The sequence below is a fragment of the Aotus nancymaae genome, unplaced genomic scaffold, assembly GCF_030222135.1.
Source record: "Aotus nancymaae isolate 86718 unplaced genomic scaffold, 86718_ANA_hifiasm-v0.15.2.pri h1tg000033l, whole genome shotgun sequence".
NCBI classification, from domain to species: Eukaryota; Metazoa; Chordata; class Mammalia; order Primates; family Aotidae; genus Aotus; species Aotus nancymaae.
In genome coordinates, this window is record NW_026988447.1 from 3,886,891 (window position 1) to 3,908,842 (window position 21,952).

Below are 21,952 nucleotides of genomic sequence, written 5' to 3' on the forward strand. Positions count from 1 at the left end.
TCCCTGGGCCCCTTAGAAAAGAATTTGAGCGGGAAAACTGGTACATTCTCAGAGTATTATGCCTCACTAATCAAGAATGACCTGGAACCTGGGTTTAAATTTGGTCCCTGTGTGTTCACGTGTGATATACTCTAGAAAAAAATGTTTTAAAATATCTGTGTATCTTCTCTTTATAACTTATTAAATGGGAACAATTTAAGTGCTTTCTTGTAGGGTAGTTACAAGGATTAAATAAATTAATACATTTAAAGTAGTAAATATATTTAAACTGTGCTTAGCTCAGAGTAATGTTAACTATTAAGATTATTTTTAAGGTAGTTTCGTAGTGTGATTTAATCAGAAATCTACAATATTAAAAAAAGAAGGACGCTCCTGTTTTCTAAAAGATAGTAAATATTCATTATCCTTAAGATTGGCCTTGACAGCCTTAAGTGACTGGTCAATGCAAATCTTCTTTTTGGAGGAAACAAATTTGACAATATTGCAACACACGTTCATAACTGGTTATTTAAGTAGCAACACTATTTCATATGACAGGAGGAAAAGGAAAATAAACTCTCTGTTTTAATGTATATATTATGACTGATAAACCTATAAGCAAATATGAACCTGGAAGAGCCAATCCTTCAAGAGGAATGTCAAGTGGCTAACTAGATCTAAATTTAAAATAGAGGCTGGGCTTGGTGGCTCACGCCTGTAATCCTAGAGCTTTGAGAAGCTGAGGCAGGAGGATTGCTTGAGGCCAACAGTTTGAGACCAACATGGGAAACATAACAAGATTCTGTCTCTACAAAAATGTAAAATTAGCTGGGGTTGGTGACATGTGCCTCTTCTCCTAGCTACTCAGGAGGCTGAGGTGGGAGGATACCTTGACCTCAGGTATTTAAGGCTGCAGTGAGCTACATTCTCACCACTGCACTGTGGCATGGATGACACAACAAGAGCTTGTCTCAAAAAATAAATTAAATAAAATAGTAAAATAGAGCCAAGTGGCCATTTTTGCTTAACAGGTCTTTTTGACTTAGTATGTTGTGGCTTACTTTATGACCTGACTCTACCACGGCATCGTACAATAAGTAGGCAGTCAGACATGAGCAGGGCAGAAAGAGGACTCCCCCCACACACCAGAAATGGCAATTGTTCAATTCTCTCAAAAGTAATAATTGACCACAGCCAGTGTCAGGGAAAGGCAGTCCCCTAATAAATAGAAAACACCCAAAACTGGTGATCAGCAGTTTCCCGATAAGATCTCAGAAGTTGAATGAGTGGGCTCAAGCATGCACACTAAGAGGCAAAATGGTGGAGTTTAACTGGTATATAACCTTCCTCTGGGAACACTCAACCAGTAAGGCAAAGACACTTCAAGTGAGCATATGTACAACTCCCCCAAAACCCACACCTCAGTTTACCTTTGGGACTTTCAGAGCTCACAGGAACCAACCAATCAGCACTTAGCTACTCTGGCCAATCAGGGGCCGGTTATATCAACAAATCAATGCTCAGTTCTCAGCTATAACAACGAGTCAGGGCTCAACTGTATTGAGTAATCAGAACTCAGCCGTGTCGACCAATTACAAATGGTACTTTTGAATATTTCACTTTTTAATCTGATTGAGAAGCTGGGTGGGAACTTTATAAAAGCCAAAACTTCCTTTTGCTCTCTGGATTGCACTATTCTTTTATTTTTTTATTTAAATAGGTTTTGGGGGAATAGGTGGTGTTTGGTTACATGATAAGTTCTTTGGTGGTGATTTCTGATATTTTGGTGCAACTATCACCAGAGCAGTGTACACTGTATTCAGTATGTCTTTTATCCTTCACCCTGCCCACACTTCTCCCTGAGTCCTCAAAGTCCATTGTATTATTCTTATGCCTTTGAGTCCTCAAAGCTTAGCTCCCACCTATAAGTGAGAACATACAATGTTTGGTTTTCCATTCCTGAGTTACTTCACTAACAATAATAGTCTCCAACTCCATTCAGGTTGCTGTGAATATCGTTATTTCATTCATGTTTTATGAATGAGTTGTATTCCATGGTATATATACCACATTTTCTTTATCCACTCATTGATTGATGGGCATTGGGCTGGTTCCACATTTTTGCAATTGCTAATTGTGCTGCTATAGACATGAATGTGTACATGTCTTTTTCACATGACTTCTTTTCCTCTGGGTACTCAGTAGTGAGACTGCTGGATCAAATGGGAGATCTACTTTTAGTTCTTTAAGGAATCTCCACACTGCTTTCCATAGTGGTTGTACTAGTTTACATTCCCACCAACTCTGTAAAAGTGCTCCCTTTTTACCACCCCCATGCCAACATCTATTATTTTTTTATTTTTAAATTTTGGCCATTCCTGCAGGAGTAAAGTGGTGTCACAACATTGTTTTGATTTGCATTTCCCTGATCATTAGTGTTGGCCATTTGTATATTTTCTTTTGAGAAATGTCTATTCATGTACTCAGCCCACTTTTTGGTGGGATTGTTTGTTTTTTACTTACTGATTTGTTTGAGTTCATTGTAGATTCTGGATATCAGTTCTTTGTTGGATGCATAGTTTGCAAAGATTTTTCTCCCACTCTGTGAGTCATCTGTTTACTCTGCTGTTTATTTCTTTTACTATGCAGAAGCTTTTTAGTTTAAGTCCCATCTATTTATCTTTGTTTTTGTTGCATTTGCTTTTGGGTTCTTGGTCAATCTTTGCCTAAGCCAATGTCTAGAAGAGTTTATCCAGTGTTATCTTCCAGAATTTTTATGGTTTCAGATGTTAGATTTAAGTCTTTAATCTATCTCTAGTTGATTTTTGTATAAACTGAGAGATGAGGATAGAGTTTCATTCTTCTACATGTGGCTTGTCAATTATCCCAGTACCATTTGTTGAACAGGTCACCCTTTACCCACTTTATGTTTTCGTTTGCTTTGTGGGAGATCAGTTGGCTGTAAGTATTTAGGCTTATTTCTGGGTTCTCTATTCTGTTCCGTTAATCTGTGCCTGTTTTTATGCCAGTACCATGTTGTTCTGAGCATACAAGGTGACCATAGCCTGGTAGTATATTTTGAAGCGGAATAATGTGATGCCTCCGGATTTGCTCTTTTTGCTTAGTCTTGGTTTGGTTATGTAGGCTCTTTCTTGGTTCCATAGGATTTTGTTTTCTAGTTCTGTGAAGAATGATGGTGGTATTTTGATGGGATTTGCATTGAATTTGTAGATTGCTTTTGGCAGTATGGTCATTTTCACAATATCGATTCTACCCATCCATGAGCATGGGATGTATTTCCATTTGTTTGTGTCATCTATGACTTCTTCCAGCAGTGTTTTGCAGTTTTCCTTTTAGAGTTCTTTCATCTCTTTGTTTAGGTATATTCCTTTGTATTTGATTGATTGATTGATTGCAGTTATTGTAAAAAATGTTGAGTTCTTGATTTGATTATCAGCTTGGTTGCTATTGGTGTACAGCAGTGCTACTGATTTGTGTACATTGATAGTGTATTTTCAAACTTCGCTGAATTCACTTACCAGTTCTAGGAGTTTTTGTATGAGTTTTCTAGGTATACGACCACATTATTGGCAGACAGACAGTCTGACTTCCTCTTTACTGATTTCGATGCCCAGTATTTTCTCTTGTCTGATCGCTCTGGCTTGAACTTCCAGGGACTGCACTATTCTTTTTCACTGATGGCTTCACCTTCTTAGTTTGTAAGCTGTTTACTGGAATAATGTCTCTTTTCTCCAAATTCCTTTTCAGAGAACTTTTGTCCACAAACCATAGACACAAGACGTCACCTTGTAGCTTTTTTATCTGGAATCTGGATGGTCTTGGACTGGGTTCAATTCTTTATGATTTTTTTTTTTTGAGACTGAGTTTTGCTCTGTCTCCCAGGCTGGAGTGTAGTGGCACGATCTGGCCTCACTGCAACCTCCACCTCCCAGGTTCAAGTGATTATCCTGCCTCAGCGTCTCGAGTAGCTGGAATTATAGGTGTTTGGAACCATGCCTGGATAATTTTGTATTTTCAGTAGAGACGGGGTTTCACCACGCTGGCCAGGCTAGTCTCAAATTCCTGACCTCATGATCCACCTGACTCAGCCTCCCAAAGTGCTGGAGTTACAGGTGTGAGCCACTGCACCCAGCCGTTTATAATATCTTCAAATAACATTTGAATGGTGGAGTCACGAGGAACCTAAGAACAAGCTTCACAAACTGACAGTTCCTTAAAGTATTCTCTGATTGCTAACAATTCTAGTGTGCCAGAAAAATAAAATATCTATAGTCAAATAACTTAAAAAGTACCCTCTTGACAATTCAGAATAAGCATTTGTATATTAAAGGCTCTAAGATGTTCTCTACAAATAAACATATTTTACTTTAAGTCAATGACTTCCAAATTTATTCTACTATAATAACTTTGTTTTTGAAACATTGAACCTACAAACAGTTTGAGAAACCAGTGTTCCATTAAACATTTTGGAAACTCTGGTTTAAACTTTTAAATAATCTCAAATTATTAGTCCAAGTTGAAAGAAAAATTCATATTATAGTCAATTAAGTATAATTTATGAAAATAATCATAAAGTCATAATACATTTTTTGCAAGCTACATGTGTTACCAAAACAGCTTGGGTTTGGTCTACATCCTGCTACTCATAGCACAGAAAGCTAATCACTGAGATGATGCATATTGCCAGAGAAGAAGGCTATAATAGGGTGCTGTAGCTGAGGAGATGGGAAATAAGTTTCAAATCCATCTCCTTGACCTACCAAAATTAGGAATATATAGCAGAAAAGTAACTACATGTAGGAAGATGAGAATTAGGGAGGAGTAAGAAAGAGGAGTTGGTCAACAGGAAGCAGGAGACGATCATGATGGATGAGGGGTCTGGCATCTCATTGTCCAGTTTGCAGTGATCTAGTAAGTTTTAATTCCTTGATACTATCTGAGAGACCTGATGTTTGGTTTCATGAGAAGGGAACTCAGATAAGACAAATGTAATTTCTCAAGTTTCAAGCCTGGAAAGGTCAATTTCTGTGTTTATTCAACAGAAACTGTAAACATCAGTTCTATGGGAAAATTGGGTCGGTTTCACCCAGATGCACAAATGTACCCCTTTAAATTCCAGTTTATGATAAATACTTTCAAAGTAAAATTCCAAACTTCAAATTCAAAAAATAATTGCTACAATTACATAAAATTTTATTTACAGTCAATATTACGGGCTAGGGAATAGCATTTAAAGCAGACCAACTTTAAACTAGGGGAAATAGTATATTCCAAAGCAGGCATATACAATTAGATAAAAAGATATTTAGTAGAGTTTTAAAAAGCAATATAGATAATAAAATTTTTCTTACGTGATTTTTAGTCATGGTTCTGAATGATACAACCTGGGACTCATTACTACTCATTTTCATAGTTTGAAAGATTTCTCTATAAATAAAACTGCAAAGATTATGCATATTTCACAGTTGGCTATGTTTTCATGGGTTGTTCTGTAATTATAACACAAATTTATTAAGAATTGTTCATATCTACATGCATTTCTCTCTGTAAACTTTTATACTGAAATGTAATAAAAAGCTTTTAATACTTTGATAGTGATAGAGGCTGGACAAAATTAGTAATTTTTAAAGTGAGAAAATGAAGAGGCCTTTTAAAAGAAAAATTTTTGCGAACCTTGAAACAGCATTTGTCTTACTGAATGCATGCATCATGAATTCTCAGGTGGCATGCATTATATTTGAAATGTTTGCTAATGACATGTGGCAAAGACCACTAAGTGTCTGCTACATATTCTTGCTCAAGGCATTAACTGCTCACTAAATAGTCTTTCTCTTGTTTTATTATATGAAATGTTACTGGTAAGTAGCTGCCCACGCAGAGATCTCATTTCTTAACGTCTGTTTCATCTAGGTGAGGTCACGTAATTAGTTCTGACCAATGGAATGTACAACACCGTGGTATGTGTCACTTCCAGGCCAAGTGTCTTTCTTTCTCTGGAGCCCTATGTAGCCCCATAGGGCTTGTTTGTTTGTTTGTTTGTTTTAACCTTGTAAGCTGTGTGTATTTATTTATGACACAGATATTCATGTTTCTTTCTAATGTTTGCTCTCTATAATTATTTGTTGGATCATTATATGTGTCAAAAGATAATTTTCCAGAAAAAGATAAAATTATAACTCTCATACAGATATAAAGTTGAACTCTTGGTAAATAAGTTATTCTACTTATTTAATGGGTGAACTGTCCAGATGTTATAATCAATTCAAATAAAAAGTCCAAAAAGCACAATGGATATGAAGTAAAAGGAAACTGAAAATGACAAAAAAAAAAAAAAAAAAAAAAAATGCTTTCTGTGGGAGAGGAGGGGGGCTGAAAAAAATCAATTAAGTGTCTAGGACAGATTTTACATGTTTATCAGTTACTGCAACTTAAGAATTATAAAATAACTCAAAACAATGAAAGGCTAGACTCAGATAACCTGGAAGAATTTTTTATATGTAGGCAGTATACAGTTTTCCACAAATTGTTTCCTATATGTGGAAGGAGATGAATCAGAAGACAACCTGCTGTTTAATGCTCTTATCTAAGCCAAGTAAGAAAAACTTACATGAATATATTGAAAAGAAATGTATTTTGACTTGTCTTTTTTAAAAGTAGTTTGCTTTATTAGATATAGTAATAAAGTAGTAAATATATTACATTATGCATTATTTTATCTTCTGTGTTTTACTTTATGTATTTTTTTTAAATTTTGAGAACAAGTTGATAGGATTCTTTACACACCAAAAAGGTCCATGGGGGAAAAAAAAAAAGTTAAGAACCTCTTCTTGGCTGGACATGGTGGCTCATGCCTGTAATCCCAGCACTTTGGAAAGCTGAGGCGGGTGGATCACCTGAGGTTGGGAGTTCAAGACCAGCCTGACCAACATGGAGAAATTCCATCTCTACTTAAAATATAAAATTAGCCAGGTGTGGTAGCACATGCCTGTAATCCCAGCTACTAGGGAGGCTGAGGCAGAGAATCACTTGGGCCTGTGGGGGAAGGGTTGCGGTGAGCCAAGATTGTGCCATTTCACTCCAGCCTGGGCAACTGGACAACAAGAGAAAAACTCCATCTCAAAAAAAAAAAAAAAAAAAAATCTCTGCTCTAGGGAAAAATAATTGGATAGCAATGTTAGATGATTATTGATTGAGGTGTTTAGCAGGGTAATAAAAGAAAGAGATATGCTTAGATGAAAATTGACCAACTTGCAAGCAAAACTAAATGTGAGCAGGAGAAAGTTAGGACTTTTCAGAATTGAGAAAACAAAGAAAACACCACAGTACTGCTCCAGACACTAAAGAGTCTTATGATTGATAAATCTTGAGCAATGGAGGGTCATCAATGATATGGATTTGCTATTCAAGCATATTGTTTCAGATTGCCTCAAAATTTGGGGTTCAAAACTAAACAGGGTGGGATAAAATCTGAATATTGACCAAATAATTCTCCCCTGAAAATTCCTTGTCTTGTATCCTGTGGCCCTTCCTGACAGTCTAGGCTGCTTGCATAGCACATCTTACTTTAAAAATGGTTGCTATCATAGAAACAGAAAACGGGAATTGTTTTGCATTCCTATATATTGGTAAAACTTAAGTATGTAAATTATCTTGAAAGAAAAAACTTTGATTTGAAAAAACTGATCATTTCAGACCACTATCAAGTTAAAAAAGAGGAGGAATGGGTAGGAAAAAAATTTAAAAAGCTGACCTGAGAACTACTGTCTTGAAAAGAAATTTGGATGTGGTTATGGTACATAGAACTGGAAACAAATAGATAAGAAGCTTACAAAGTTTTGAGAAATTATATTGCTAAGGAAACTAGTAGCCTATCTTTGAGCCTTCAAATGGTCACTGTGCTCTCAAACTTGCACAAACAGGAAAAAGACTGTGAAAGTACACCCCAAGTAGGAGCACATATTCTCAATATGGCCGTCAATATAAAGGACAAGACAGAACAATCCAGAAGATAGCTCTGATCCACGGAGACAGTGGTCAAATAGAACAAGAAACAAATGAGTTCTTCCCAGAAGGTAAAATCAGAGACTAATTAAGAAATTCTCCCCTTACCTAATTAAAGAATCTCACAGTGCCTACCTTTCAAGTTTTCATCGTTACTGTGGACCAGTGACTGCCATATGTCCCTTGCTTTTCTTTTTAGAATGTGAGCTTTTAGTGTACTTTTTTGTCCCCGCATCTACCAATGTGTACCGGATGTTGGCGGTGGGGGGTGGAGTAGACAGACAACTTTTCTTTTAGTTCATATATTTTCAGAGCACAGGGAGCCGTATTCACCGCTGCTGGAGAGAATCTCCATCATCTAGAGATCCTGACTCTTCACTGGATGCAGCAGCTATATGAGACTATATGGTTGTTTCTCTCAAAAAGCAGAAAATGGAATTTTGTGTAGAATAAGAAAGAGTTTGGATGCCTATTATGTGGCAAGAAAGGCAGTGTGGCAGAGGTGGCTAGTGGTTTATCAAAGATTCATATTCCCCTTAGTAAAGTACAGCTGCAGATGATGAGCAGCTTTTCAGCCAGACAATATTTCCCAGCTTGTACTGCAACCCTGTGGCGCCGTATGACTATTTCTCACCAAAGGAACAATGGAGAACATGTTGTTCTCCATTCCAAGCAGAGGAAGGCAGAGATATACATATGCTTTAAGCATTCTTGATTGTCCATCAACTGAATGCAGAATATCCTCAGGCCCTAGATAGGGAAGAAAATATAAGAAAGATGTGTGGGCTATACCTCACCACCATGAAGAAGGACACCTTTGAAGCCTCCCCCAAAAAAGCCATTGTTGCTGTAAATGAGAAATAAACTTGTAATATCATATTAAGCCACTGAAATTTGGAAGGTTAGCTTGTTAAAGCACCTAATGTTACCCAAAAAAATATATTGCACAAGAGGAAATTCCAGCCAGGAAGTTAGATATGAGCCTAGACCTTAGAGGACTGATCAGACAGAGAGATCTAAATGTTGAATTTAAAATATAAAATGTTTTTAAAGGCATGCAACTAGACTTTCCTGAAAAAGAGTGGGTATTTAGAAATTAGAACTACAATCAAAGTTCCGCTGTAGAACTCCAGTATTAGAGGTTAAAGAAGTTGAAATCTGTAAAGGACCTTGAGACTGCCTGTGAAATAAAAAATGAAAAGAAATTAGAAGGAGAGTTGTGCCCTAGAAACAGAGAATAAATTATTTCAAGAAGCAGAAAGTGCTCAATGATGTCCAATATTGCTGAGAGCCCAATCAAGATGGGAATAATGAATAGCCCATTGAATTTAATAACTTTGAAAACTCCTGAAGACCTTGACAAAATAATGTCAGTAAATTTGATGGGAGCAGAAGCCCAATTTGAGTAGGTTTAATAACAAATGGGAAGTGAGGAAATGAAAATGATCATGCGAAAGGGAGCAGACAAACAGGATGGAAGACAAAGAAGGATGTAGAAAGTGTGGCAGAGATGGCTAGCTGAAAAGATAACCTTAAGGTAGCATACATGTGCTGAAGAGAATAAGAAGGCTCCAGCAGACAGGAAGAAGTTGCTTCCAGAGAAGGAGAGAAAGGAAGATGAGACAGGATCCAGAGCATTGCCCTCTTTCAGGGAGCAGAAACAATTATTTCTTCGCAGGCAGGAAGAAGACACATAACCTGTGAATGTGGATGGATGGGGCTGGGTTGATTTATTGATTATGTCTGGTTTTAAGCATTCTTATGATAAAAACTGAAGAAAGATTATCATTAAAGGGAGTAAAGAAAGGATTATGAGAAGTTTGAAGAGAGAGGTTATGAAATAGTCATCTCGGAAAGTGAAAGCGGCACTTCTAACCAAACCTGAAAGGATTCCTGGGCAAGTTTGAATACTAGTTTGAAGGCTTTCGTTGTAGTTTTTGGAACATTTTAAATCATTAGATCACAAAATATGTGAGTATATATATTTTTCTTCTGTAATTATGTGATGCAAATGGAGTGAAGATAGCTGGGATCAACAAAGAATGGATTTTTTTCCTAGTGTATATATAAAAGAGAGAAAGCAAAATATTTTTGAGGTGTTTGTATAAAAGTGATATGATGGCCATTGGCCATGAGTAAAGAGGAAACTGAGGAAAAGAGGGAGCAGTGATATTGAAAGGTAGATTGACTGAGATGAAAGAATTGAGGCAGATTGAACTAAATACAGTGATTGAACTGGTGAAAGCTACTAGAACTAAGTGAATAGGTCAGAGTGTAAGATGCTTGAAACAAATTTCTGTGATGATGCAGTTACTGGTAATTATAGGATGTAGGATAGGGTGGAACTCTGAAAATGGGAGAAAATTGCAGATAATGAGATCAAAGAACCAAAAAGCAAATACATTTACACTGTGAATGATCTCTGTGAAAGACAAGGATTTCAAGTCTTCTGTTTAGCCTGAAAGAGAATGACCCAGAAAACGGTTTATGACAGAAATGAAGAAATCTGGTGGGTGGTATACTAAAACAGACATGTTTCCAAGAAGCTATCTATGGTTTTTGAAGAAGGAAAGTAGCCGTGAGAAGAAAGTTCACTCATCCCTACATCCTGATCTTAAGGGACATGCACAAAATGCTTTGCATTTTTAGTAATGCTCCTCATAAATTTGGGGTTCAAAACTAAACAGAGTGTGATAAAACTTGAATACTGACTAAATAGCTCTCCTCTGAAAATTCCTTGTCTTGTATCCTGTGGCCCTTCCTGGCAGTCTAGGCTACTAGCAGAGCACATCTTACCTCAAAAAATGGTTGCTATCATAGAAACAGAAAACGGGAATTGTTTTGCATTACAATATATTGGTAAAACTTAAGTATGCAAATTATCCTGAAAGAAAAAGCTTCTTTGATTTGAAAAAGCTGATCATCTCAGACCACCGCCGCCACCACCACCAAGAAAACTGGAAACTTGTATGGTAATATAAGACTTTCATTTCTGTCTTAGACTTGGCAAAGATTTTCATAAGCAGAGACTCTTATTTCTGGCAATAAAGAGTTTAAATGTTCAGAGAAATCTTTTCAGTATAGCACATATAAACTGCTGGATATATTTGTGAAACATTCCTTTTGGAGAAAAAAAGAAAAATTCTCATAGAATAAAAACAGCAACAAAGCAAAAATTCATAGAGCACATGAGAGTTAAAGCTGCCAGTTGCCTTGGGTATACCTTGCCAATTCCTTCCCTGTCTCCTCCCTCTCTGTCTCCCCTCTTATGTTTCCTTCCTTCCTTCCTTTCTTCCTTCCTTCCTTTCTTCCTTCCTTCCTTCCTTTCCTCCTTCCTTCCTCCCATCTGTTTCTTCTGAAATTTCTGATTTTTGCAGATTGGATTTCTCGTTTCTTATTCTAAGGCTCTCAGTTTCTTTTGTAACTTATCTTCCACGTAGGTGATTAATTTGTTTTCTGTCTTTGCTGCTTGGGGCTCTTCAGCATCAATGATGCTTTGCTGTTCTGGGTCGACCAAACTCTATTAAAATTCTCATTGAATCTGATTTGTTCCTTGACAATTTTTAAAATACAATGCCATCTCCAGTACTGTAATAAACCCCTTTTTGCAGTCATTCTTTAAAAATTTTTTGAAGTGACTACTTTTGAATTCATTTTATCTGAAGATAGCAGGTAATGATGAAATGTTCCCCACTGGTAATAGCTGCTCCAATACTCTGCCACCTTAGTCTATACTTCTGTTTTTGCTGCATATATTCAGTGGACTGGAGCTTTTTGTTTTATTCATGCTCTTTTGGGTGTGTATCTCACTGCATTCATCTTTAGTTCAAGAGTTTCTTCTATGCATAGGCTTTATATCTGTATGTTTAGCAAACAGAAACTGTTATGCATTATTACTTATGTGAGTATGTTCTTGAAAGTGCCTTCATCTTATTATCTATGATGTAATTCACTATCAGAAAAGTAAAATGATTTAAAACAATATGCTTAGATTTATATTCTGAATTTCTATTCTTCTAATATCCATTATATTAATCAATTTCAAAATAGTAAAATTTCAGACTATAATTTTAAACATCCTAAACCCAAGAGCATATTTCTACATTTGATGGAATCTAGCTAAAATTACCTATTGAAATAGATGTTTCCTGCATCTAAAATGCAATAAGAACTATCTGTTGTTGGGAGAGAAGTGAAAAAGTCAACTATCTTATATAAACCTTTTTCAAGTTCAAAAATATGTGATAGACTATTGCAGCTGAGTTTATAAAGAAAGGACTAAGCTGCTTTTCAGATTTCATTTAAAGAGTCATTAAGATCAAAATAAGAAGGTGGAGAAGCCCAAGGATGACATTTTTGCTGCATGAGCTGAAAGCACGGACGAGAATTATTGTTGATTTAAAAGCATTTTCTAGCTAGACACTGAGATCAATTAGACTAAATATTTATTCCTTAACCTCCTACCTCCCTGCCCCTTGATGTTAGCCTTCTGCAGGTGACTGATTTGGGTCCTTGGAATGTGGGTGAAAGTGACAGTGAATATGTTTTATTCCAGATCTTAAGATCTTAAATATCATTGCCTATTCCCACTTATTCCTCTGGGAGTTTTGGATCTCTTCCAAAGTAACCACTACTCCTAGTTTTTAAGTTCCAGAATGAACATTCATGGAGTGGAGCTGCCTCAGAGGTAGAGCCATAGAAGCTGACCCACATGGTCTTAGTGTGAGAATAAATGCTTATATTTAATATGGTAATTGTAAGGTAGTTTAATGTACAGCAAAAACTAACTAATACCAATATCTGGTGACTACAGAAATTAATGAGAATGCTTGGTGCTCAGTCCTCACATTCATGATCCCTGAATGCTTCTTCAGCTATAACTTCCCCTGGAATACTAGCATTGAATAGACACTAACTTATTCTTAAGATTGATTTGTCTCCTTAAAAGCTGCTCCCCATTGGTTCTCCAATTTTGGTCTCCTTAGACCCTTAACTGTTCACGTTACATGCTGCCTCTTTCAAGCTATGTTTTTACATTTGCTAAAGTTATGTATTTCTGAGAATGTTTCTATTTTAGTGAAGGGATCCTGCTAAGATAACTTAAATCATGTATATTTAGAGCAACTGACTTACCTAAATGAAAGAAAAAGGAATACAGAATAAACAAAATGAATACTTAGCAAACAGCAAAATGATAGATTTAAATCCAAACATATCAGTTATTAAATAAACATGAACCAACTTCTCCAATTAAAAAACAAAGGTTATCATATTGGACACCACCACCAAAGCCGGCTGCATACTGCTTATAAGAGATTCAGATGTAACATACAAAGTGTAAGGAAAAAAAGATTAAAAAGATATACCATGTAAATATTACCTAAAAGAAAATTTGAGTAGCTATATTAAAATCAATCAGACTAGTGAGGACTGGGCACAGTGGCTCAGACTTGTAATCCCAGCACTTTGAGGGGCGAATGCAGGAGGAGCACTTGAGGTAAGGACTTAAAAACTAGTCTGGGCAACATAGTGAGATCCTGTCTCTACAAAACTAAAAAATTAGCTGCATGTGGTGGTGCACACCTGTAGTCCCAGCTACTGGAGAGGCTGCGGTGGAAGGATCCCTTGAACCCCAGAGATGGAGGCTGCAATGAGCTGTGATCATGCCAGTGCATTCCAACCTGGGTGACAGAGCAAGACTCCATTTCCAAACAAAACAAAAAATCAAACTAGTAGGCTTTTAGGTAGAAACTCACCAAACAATAGTTCAAATAAAAATACACACACACACACACACACACACACACATACATACATATATATATAGAGAGAGAGAGAGGGAGGGAGAGAGATACTATATATAAATATATAATCTCTCTTTATGATATATATGATACATATATAAAAAATATTGTATGTGTTATATATGAATACATACATGCGTATATATATCTTTATATATGTACATTATGGGTAGCATATGGATATTATATATATTATGTATATATCTATACATATGTACATATTATATAGATATCTATCTATACATATATGCATATATGTATAGATATCTATGATATGTATACATAGATATGATAAATATGCGTGATCTGTATATAATACATATAGATGTATTAATACATATAGATATCTATCTATACATATATGCATATATGTATAGATATCTATATATTATATAGATATATACATATTATATAAATATGTATATATAATATACATATCTATTATATAGATCTGTATACATATATGTATATGTATATATATACACATATATGTATAGATAGATGTCTATATGTATTAATACATCTATATGTATTATATACAGATCACGCATATTTATCAATAACTATTATAAATCTAGAGTAATTAATATAATGTGGTGTTGGTATAATAATATAAATATAAGCGATGAAACTGAGTAACGATTACAAAATGATATCCACACAAATAAGATTATCGCATTTGTTATTTCAGTGGTACTCTTGAGAAGGAGAATCAGATAGTAGGGATTTTGACCAATTATAAAAAATAAATTTAACCATATGATAAAATATTAATTTTCAAATAACAATGTCTATAAGTAATTTATTTTTAAAAATTCAGTTTGAATTCTTATAATAGATTTCTAAACACAATGGAAAAATACTGAAATATTTCTCTCAAGTAAAACCTTAACTAAAACTGTTTTTTCTGTAAATCCTAAACTTCCCTGGCAGCCAAGAGAAGCTCAGCCGGGTTTCAGGAAAGTGATGGTTGTGTCCAACCCAGTACTAGAGGTCTAGTAGCAAGATGAGGGTCATAAGCCTGAGGTTCTGGGATAATTCACAGGATCCAGGTTGGGCCAACATATACAGTTGTACAGTTTGTGAACAATATCAAGGGGTCCAACAAAAGGAATCAATACAGGCTAAATTCCAATCCTATGACTCTTAACCTCTAGTTGTTTCTTCCGAGAGGATATAATTTTTATAATCCACAAAAAAATATATATAGTAGTGATAGCTGTGTAATCAGGACAATTAGCAATAATGAGACAGGGCCTCAGTCTTGGTAAATATATGGGTAGAGCTTTGAGCTTGATTATAGGAAGAAGACAACAGTCAGATTACTAAATTTAGGGCATAAAGTCAAGAAGAGAGAAGCAGAAAGACTGACCTGATTTTTGAGTCTTTCAGGATCTCAGATCTTCCTTCTTAATTGCTTTTGACTATAGACGGATTCACTCCAAAGTCCTGAGGCAAGGGAAAGTCTGTAGGTAGGAGTCAGATGGCTCCAAAGCAAGTATTAAAAGAATGGAGGGAGTAGGTGGTCAGGGAGGTTATGTTAATGTTCTAATTTCTAACCATTCCAAAATTCTAGATTAATGGACAGCAAAACACTTCGTCAGTTGTCTGTTAAAACAGCCAAGGACTGATTTTCCTAAATCTGATGCTGCCTACATCAAATCTATCTTCCAAATCAGTGCCATATTGCATCCACCTAAGCTCCTCTTACTAAAAACTCTTTGCTGCCTCCCATTGTACACAGAATAAATTTTTTTTTTTTTTTTGAGAATGAGTCTCATTCTGTTGCTTAGGTGGAGTGCAGTGGTGCGATCTCGGCTGACTACAGCTTTTGACTCCCAGGTTCAAGTGATTCTCCTGCCTCAGCCTCCTGAGTAGCTGTGATTACAGGCGCCTGCCACCATGCCTGGCTAATTTTTGTATTTTTAGTACAGACAGAATTTCACCATGTTGGCCAGGCTGGTCTCGAATTCCTGACCTCAGGTGATCTGCCCGCCTCAGCCTCCCAAAGTGCTGGGATCACAGGCGTGAGTCACTGCGCCTGGCCTATACAGAATACATCTTAAGATGGCTTATAAATAATTTTATGGCAGGATAAATTCCTACTTCTTAACTATTTTGTTCTTCTCTCCACAACTCAATTTATACTCAGTTACCCCAAACCAACTATTTCCAGAATTTTCTAAGCAGTTCTATCTTCCTGGCATGCCAACTTGTTGCCTACTTCTTCCGGTAGCATCAACTTCAGCAAATCTGACCTGATGTCCCTTCCCTCTGTGCTCTCATACCACCAATCCACATCTCCCTCATTGTTTTCATACTGACTTAATCATTCGAAAAGTATTTCCATAATGTCCACTATGTCCTGTCACTCTGTGGAAACTTGGAGATGACAGAGAAAGACAAAATAGACAAGGCCCTTGACCTAGGGCTCCTCTTAGTCCAGTAGGGAAAACTGACAATGAAATTACAATCGTGTGTCATGACTGCTGCAACTGCATAGGTCTTGCTGTTACTTGGTTTTTTGGTTCTTCTCTCACTAAACCATGAATTCTGACAGTGTTTTATTGACTTCTGTGTCTCTAACAGCTAGCATAGTACAAGTAAACACATTGTAATTGAAATATGCTTGTTGAATTACTTTCTTCTTCAATCACATCTACATTTGACTGCTCTGCCTCCAGTACAGTGCTTCTGTTACATTTTTTCTACGAAGTCCTTTATTTCTGACCAGGCCAGTCTTCTCCCTGCCGGCTTCATCACTTTCTGTTCATGTTGTTTCATGATCGCAACTCTCCAAAGGCTTTCGGTTGCTTAGAATAAAATATAAATTTCTTAAATTGACTTTAAAAGCTCTTCATTTTTTCTATCCTGATGATCTTACAACCTCATTTCCTTCCACTGTCTTCTGTTGTTCTAATCACAGTTGCCTCATCTATTCCTCAAACAGCCCAGGCACGTTCCCACTTCAGGAAATCTTACCTGATTTCTAGAATGTTCTTCCTCCTCCGTCTTTGGATCTCTGCCTCCCTTCAGACTTCTTTTCAAATGCTGCATCATTCAGAGAGAGACCCTCCCTGACCACCCTGTGTAAAGTAGTTCTCTGCCTCAACCTTTCTCTATCCCCTTATTCCTACTGTTTTCTTCTTACCAATTATCTCTACCTGGTATTCTTGTATATCTGCTATACTCCAGGCATTATTCTAGGTAATGGGGAGACAGGAGCCAACAAAACAGACAATTATTTTTCTTGGAGCTCACATTTTAGAGGAAGGAAACCAGCATTAATTCTTTCTTAAAAATAGGTATTATATCAAATAGTTGTTAAGTGCTATATAGAAAAACAAAGCAGTGTACAAAAAGTGTATAGGGAGTGCTAGAATCACAGGGAGAAATTTAAAATGAGGAGATTACAGAAGGTGTTCTGATTATCAGTATGACATTTAGAAAGCAGCATTGAACAGAACCCCTACCCGAGTCCCTGTGTCTCAAGGGTCCTCATATTTTACATCTCCCTTCTCCAAATATTCTAAATCCTACTTCAGTGTTTGAGACTGCCTAAGGCTAGGTGTGCCATAAGGCAATTTGAATCCCAGGTCAATTTCTCCTCTTTGTGGCGTTCTCTGGCCTTCATCTTTACGCTTGGAGTTGACTGGATACCCTGAAGAGTCTGGGGTCATACTGGGGTCCTGTGGCCAGACCCCAGTTCCAGGAGCATGGCATCACTTATTTTTTTCCTGTGATTTTGAGAGATTGAACCACCAGAACAGTCCTGACCTGCTGATTTGATGTAATTCTAATACAGGTCAGACACAGGACTAAGAATCTTCATGTACACTGATTGGACAATAAACAAAGTCTTTTGCAGATACATCTCTGTACTTCACATGGGCCCATGACTTTTGCAATATTAAATTACATTTTTTATCAGATAGTTAATATAGACAAGGGTCTCACAGTAAATATTTGCCTAGGCCCCCACATATTCTACTGGCAGCCCTGTTGGTTAACTATAACTGTATAACAAATGCCCCGACACAGTAGTATAAAACAACCATTTGTTATCTCAAGGATCTCTGAGTCAAAAAATTGGACAGAGCCGGGCGCGGTGGCTCAAGCCTGTAATCCCAGCACTTTGGGAGGCCGAGGCGGGTGGATCACGAGGTCAAGAGATCGAGACCGTGCTGGTCAACATGGTAAAACCCCGTCTCTACTAATACAAAAATATTAGCTGGGCATGGTGGCGCGTGCCTGTAATCCCAGCTACTCAGGAGGCTGAGGCAGGAGAATTGCCTGAACCCAGGAGGCGGAGGTTGCGGTGAGCCGAGATCATGCCATTGCACTCCTGCCTGGGTAACAAGAGCGAAACTCCGTCTCAAAAAAAAAAAAAAAAAAAAAAAAAATTGGACAGGGCATGGCGGGGACATCTTGTTTCTGTTTCACAGTGTCTAAGGCTTCTGCTAGAAGACTTGAAGGCTGAGGGCTACCATTATCTGAAGGATTGCTCACACAATTATCTGGCAGTTGACGATGAAACACTTACAAACAGCACAGCCGTTCCTCGTGGCTTGGGCTTCCTCACATAATAGTAGCTGGGTTCTACAGACTTGAGTTCCCAGATAGAGGAAGATCCAAGCAGAAGCACTTTGTCGTGTAACCTCAAAATCATGCAGTGCTAAGCTGCTTTCTATGTGTTCAGAGAGTTACAAAGGCATGCACAGTTTTAAGGGCTGGAAAGTAGCAAGGCTCTGGAAGAGCATGTGGGACTGGAAATTTTACTGCGCCATTTTGGAAAATACACAGTCTGTCATAGAACGTCTCACTAAAGGCCGGGCGCGGTGGCTCACGCCTGTAATCACAGCACTTTGGGAGGCCGAGGCAGGCGGATCACGAGGTCAAGAGATCGAGACCATCCTGGTCAACATGGTGAAACCGCGTCTCTACTAAAAATAGAAAAATTAGCTGGGCATGATGGTGCACGCCTGTGGTCCCAGCTGCTCGGGAGGCTGAGGCAGGAGCATTGCTTGAACCCGGGAGTCGAAGGTTGCAGTGGGCTGAGATCGCGCCACTGTGCTCCAGCCTGGCGCCTGGCAAGGGAGTGAGATTCTGTCTCAAAAAAAAAAAAAAGAAAGTCTCACTAAAGACAAAGAATTGTCAGGTCAGATTTGAAAGGGAACAGATGAAGTCGTGGAGGCCTATGTAAGTACTCGGCCTTTACACTGAGTGAGATGGAAAATAGGCAGAGAATTTTGAACAGAGACATAACATATTCTGACTCGTTTTAAAGAAATATTTTTCTGTCTTCTATTCATGAATAAGCTCTAGGAGGTCCAGGCAAAAGCATCCTCTAATTGTGGGGTGATAACGACAATCCTGCCAAAGACAGCATGAGAAATAGTGAGATTCTGGAATATATTTTGAAGGTAGAGAAATAGAATTTGCTGATGAATTGGCTGCAAGATGTGAGGAAATGAAAATAACAAGGAAGATTCCAAGGCTTTGGGCCAAATAAATTGCAGAATGTGGTTGTCATTTATGAGAAGAGGAAGATGGCAAGAGGATACATTTTGAAGGAGAAATTAAGAGTGTGATTTCTCAATATGATAAGTTTCAGATGCCTATTAGACATTCAATATCTAATAGAGTTCATGGAAGAGATTCAAAGTTTGAGAAATCAATCTGAGTGGTAAGTACACACAGATGATATTTGAATGTGAGCCTGGATGAGATCTTCAAAAGAGTTAATATAGATAGATAGGGAAAAGAACTGAGCCTGGACAGCAGCACTCAAATGTTAGAGTTCTATGAGATTAGAAAGAGTCATCCAGACGGAAAGCTTGGCCATTACGATAGGAGGTGAACAAGGTGAGTCTGGCTTCATAGAAAGCTGGGAGGAAAGTGGGAGGGGGTAGTGAACTCTGTCAAATGCTACTTTACATAGGTTAATTACTTGATTCTTACTAGAATAAAAGTTCTTTAAAGGCGAACACTTGGTCTCAACACCATATTCCTACTTTTTAGAATCTTCCTGGCACCCAATGGATACACAAAAAGTATTTGTTGAATAAATAAAAACGTAAATGGTATTCTTCCGTATTGAATGTTCTTCCCTTTTCCACTAATTATGAAAATTATATCTATCCTTCCAGGCTCGGCTGAAGTGCCATATTCTATCAATTTAATGTTCACTTCTATCTTTTTTTGAATTGCTACATGACTTATTATAGCTACTATGTGCTTCAACACTGCATTATACACTCTTGTCTTCTATTATTTAGAATGATGTCCTGTTTTTGCTGACAGGTTGATTGGTTTTGTTTGTCGTTTGTTTTAGTAATCCAAATAGTTTGTTGTTTTAGTTTATTTGTTTCAGATACACATATAGATTTTTAAACTTCAAGATACTGATTTCTGGAGAGATGAATTTACCTAGACAATATTGAGCAGATCAATGATATTTTATCTTATTTTTATTGTTTTATTGTTAAGTTCTGGGGTACATGTGCAGAATGTGAAGGTTGGTTACATAGGTATACACGTGCCATGGTGGTTTGCTGCATCCATCCCCACATCATCTACACTAGGTATTTCTACTAACGTTGTCCCTCCCCACTCCCCCCAACCCCTGCTATCCCTCCCCTAGTCCCCCAACCCCCGACAGGCCAGGATACTGATTTCTGGAGAGATGAATTTACCTAGACAATATTGAGCAGACCAATGATATTTTAGAGAACAAATTTGGGGGCTCATTATACTTCCACTGTTAGACTAGAAAAAGACAAAGTGAAATAAAATAAAAATCTGGAGTGAATAACTGTTTTCTATTAATGATTTTACTTTTTTTCCATGTGCTAACTTTCAGTTGATCACATATTCTAAGTTTTTATGAAAAATATTTTAACTTTGGGAATTTAATAAGCTCTAACGTTCTCCAACTACTGCTAAGAGACAAATAAAAAACAATTCTGAACAAGAAATTTAATTTTATTTTAAGTAATTTCTTATAATTTTTACCAAATGGAAATCTAAATGCATTGGAGCAATTATTATCAAATAACTACTCTTTTGGGTATGTATCTTTATGTTTGCTTGAAAAAATACTTGTCTTAATAATATTTTACTTTCTGATTTCTCTCTCTTTTCTTTTCCTATTTTTCTTTTCTTTTTTTCTTCTTTTTGTTTTTCTAGCATCTAATCTAAGCTATCAAGCAGGTAAAATCATCTTCTGATTCCAGAAAGAATTTATGCAATGCACAAATTTGTGATTGCTGGAGCTAAATAAAAATAGAAAAAAGAATAATCTGCTGATTACGTAAATACATGATAGCATATGGATATAGAGGTGGATCCGATTTGTGACTCGGAATATGTTAATGATACAATAATACAAAGGAAATAAACTCACAACTCTCCTTTTAAATGTACCCCCAAGCCAGGGTTCAAGAAAGACACTGTTAAATTAGCTATTATTATTCTTTTATAAGTGTTATGATCTGGCAGTATATTATCTCAGGGAACTAAACATTCCTCAAATGCCACATCTCTTTCTAAAAATTTATTTGAGTATATATTTTTCTAGCAAATTGTCATGCAATTAGTTACTGAAAGAATTATTGAGGTGGAAGAGGGGTAAGAGTAGTCATGTTCATCTTTTTGAATTCTCAGTCTCTTTTTCTATTGAGTATATGAATAACTACACATTGTCTCAGAGCATATTTTTTAACTTCCCTTATTTTATTTGTCACTTGCCACACTACACTCTTATCTCTCTCTATTTTGACCTTCACTCCTCTTCTCCTTAACTGTAGCTGGAGCAAGTCGTTTAGAATATGGTGAGAACTGAGAAGAGCTTGATAACAAAGAATCAGTGAAGAAAGCTGGCAATATCAGTGAATCACTGAGAATTTTAAAATAATTTGTTTTCTTACTTTAATAAATATTACCCAATATAATTGTTGTTTAGAGCGAAACTAATTAGTTTTCTGATCTTAAAATCTAAATACGAGTTTATATGCAAAAACACCGTGCCATTTTGCTGACCAGTATGGTTGCGGGGTATCAGATTTTGAATAGGGTAGCCCGGTATCTGAACTTTTCCTATGAAGGATCCTTGGCAAGAAGTTCTGCTGTTTCCTAGTCATGTTGGT